Here is a 2,908-nt window from a genome sequence, read left to right as displayed (position 1 = left end):
GTACAGATCGGAGGACAATCTCAGCTGTTGGTCCCTCACCCTATACCTTATTTGGAGACAGGCTGTTTTCCTTGTTCATCCCTAAGTACATCAGGCTAGTTAGTCTGTGAGCATCCAGGGAGCCTGCTCCGCCTCTCCTTTCACCGTGGGTGTGCTTAGATTACAGATGCGTGTTTGCACCCAGCTTTGCATGGGTCCTGTGCAAACTCAGCAAGCACTTTATCTACTGAGCCATCTTCCCAGCCCTGACCTAATTTTATTTATTTTTGTTGATTTTAAATTTCATTCATTTACTACTTCTTGAGATAAGGTCTCATTCTGTAGACGAGGCTGGTCTCAGACTCACGGCACTGACCATTTTGCCTCAGCAGGGGGCTATAGGCCCAGCCTCCTTTAAAGATGTAAGCATATGCACATGCTCCTTTTAAAGAAAGATATAACAAAACAGTATAACAAAAACAGTAGTTCCTGAGACTAATAGTTGGAGATTCTTTCTAGGCTACTGGAATTCCTCTGATGAGGTTCATGGGTTCTCGGAACTGCAAAAGCTACTTTGCTGTGGCTGTGGCTACTTCCTACTTTGTGTGGCCCACTGTAGGGCTGCCTGATGTCTGCTCCAATTTCTGTTACTAAATTAATTTTAGCCAGCTGCAGATGATCACAGTCTGGATACTCAGGAATTTGTCATAGAGCGCAACGTCCTGTGTGTGTGTGTGTGTGTGTGTGTGTGTGTGTGTGTACACAGCATTATAGACGGGATGAAAGGTAACTGTTTTTACACACATCTCGCCTTTCCAGAGGGAATGACTTATAAAGTGTGACAGAAGAGTCATTCTGAATCTTCACGGGTGCCCTCACCCTGCAGAGGCATTGCTCCTTGTGCTGGAGAGAGTCCTGGGTACACCCCACCCATTCCACTGTGGACTTCAGCGGGGCTGGGAAGGATGCGAAGCCACCGTGTTGCAGACTTCACGGTCTTGATTATATAAAAAGTTTTATGGTTTACTTCTAAAATATCCTACCACCAATTCAAAAATTAAGAGAAAAGGTGAGAAATCGAAAAAGTTCCAGGTATAAAAAGCTCTCCAAAAACGTTTCGGAAAATAATCAGAGGTACTCAAAGTTGGGTGCAAAGGTCTGGTTTCTCGAGATTAGAAATATTTTTTAAACTCAAACGCTGTAGCCGAGAGCGGCTGCTAAGTTTTGATTATGGCGCCAACGTCCTGGTTGCAGTTAGAACAGGTTCTTTTCTCTGTACTCACTCTGAATTCTTTCGGGGTGCCTCCGAAGCTCCAACAGTCTGCAAACCTCACGAACGTCAAACGTTCAAGTTCAAATGCTCTCTCTCTCTCTCTCTTTTTTTTTTTTTTTTTTTTGCTTCCCTCGGGAACTGATGCTTCTGCCACTCCTCCCAGAATCCTTCTAAAAATGCACTTTGGGAAACTTAATTTAATCACTACACCCGCGACAGTAATTCTAATTGGCCCCAAACATACTTCTGCCACACTTCCCAGAATCCCCCGAGACATTAGCGATGCACTATGGGAATTGTAGTTCAGTTTCCAGGCACGGAGTTGTGACCTTGGATAGCAAAGTTAACCTTAGTTGTCAAAACTTATAATGAAAACCACCACAACCAAATAACTCTCGCACATTCCAGCTCTTCTGGCATGGAGGTTTTATTTAGCTGTTGCTTGGCTGAATTGGTGAACTCCAGGTTCAGTGCCTCCCTCTACAAATGGAAGCGCCTTGGAGGAAGGCACTCAATGTCAACTTCACCCTCACTGGAACATGCATGCACCCCACCGACACACAAGTGCCCATGTACATGAACACACACAAGCAAAAACCAGACTTGTTTGTTTTGTTTTGTTTTTTTCAAGACTAGAAGTTCCAGGCCTCCCTTTTATCCCAGGAGACAGAGGCAGAGTTCTTTGAATTTGAGGCCAGTCTGCAGTACGTAAAAGGTTATAGGTTATCCAGGGGCGCATACTTGTAGCATGAATAATAAAAACCCAGAGACAGATATTGGGTTTCAACCTGAAGACCGGAATAGCAAAACGGCCAGCCACTAGAGAGCTCTTACCTCTATCTACCTCAGACCAAAAATGGGCAAGATCCTGTTTCCCTGAATCCTGAAGACTCCACACTTCGCACCACACTCCACTGAGTTCCTGCCTCTTTCCCTTACATTCCTTTCTCCACCCAGCCATATGGCTCCTATCTCCACCTTCCTAGTGCTGGGATCATAAGTGCAGGCCACTGTGCCCAGCTTTTTCCTTTTAGGCTGTCAAGCAGGACCTGAAAGATGGTTCAACAGGGAAATGATCTTGCTGCAAGCCTGACAACCCAAGTCCAATCCCCAGAATCCCCATGATAGAAGGAGAGAAGCAATTCCTGCAAGCTGCCCTCTGACGTCCACATCAGGGCCATGGCACGCTCTAAATTTATTAATTAATGTAAAAATAGATAGATGACATTTGAGGAATAACCTCCTCACACAGTACGCGCGTGTACACAGACATACACGCATGCATACATACACACATGCACACATCCACACATGCACTCATATAAACACACACACAGTAAGTTGGCACTGATAAAGTTCACCATTTATATTACAGCATTTCTATGTAATTGGAGACTGCTTGTTTGTTTCCTGGTCACTCAGACACGAATAATCACACAAAAACTATATTAATTACAGCACTGTTTGGCCAAATGCTCAGGCATATTTCTAACTAGTTCTTACATCTTAAATGAACTCATTTCTATTAATCTATGTATCGCCATGAGGCTGTGGCTTACTGGTAATGTTCTGGCATCTTTCTCCTTCGGTAGTTACATGGCATCTACCTGGCTCCACCTTCTTTCTCCCTGCATTCTGTTTAGTTTTCCGGCCTAC

At 44.4% G+C, this 2,908-nt stretch overlaps 1 protein-coding gene across 3 annotated transcripts in view; it reads right to left on the bottom strand.

The window, feature by feature from the left end:
- Positions 1-1,376, bottom strand: part of Nudt13 (nudix hydrolase 13) — a 43,664-nt gene extending 42,288 nt beyond the window's left edge. For all 3 annotated transcript variants that reach the window (XM_005367610.2, XM_013353957.1, XM_026789559.1), the window contains exon 1: positions 1,263-1,376. The gene's annotated coding sequence lies outside the window, so the exon portion shown is untranslated. The remainder of the gene's footprint in view (positions 1-1,262) is intronic.
- Between the last annotated feature and the right edge of the window lie 1,532 nt (positions 1,377-2,908).

This window comes from Microtus ochrogaster, unplaced genomic scaffold (assembly GCF_000317375.1).
Source record: "Microtus ochrogaster isolate Prairie Vole_2 unplaced genomic scaffold, MicOch1.0 UNK21, whole genome shotgun sequence".
NCBI lineage: Eukaryota > Metazoa > Chordata > Mammalia > Rodentia > Cricetidae > Microtus > Microtus ochrogaster.
This window is presented reverse-complemented; position numbering and strand designations above follow the sequence as displayed.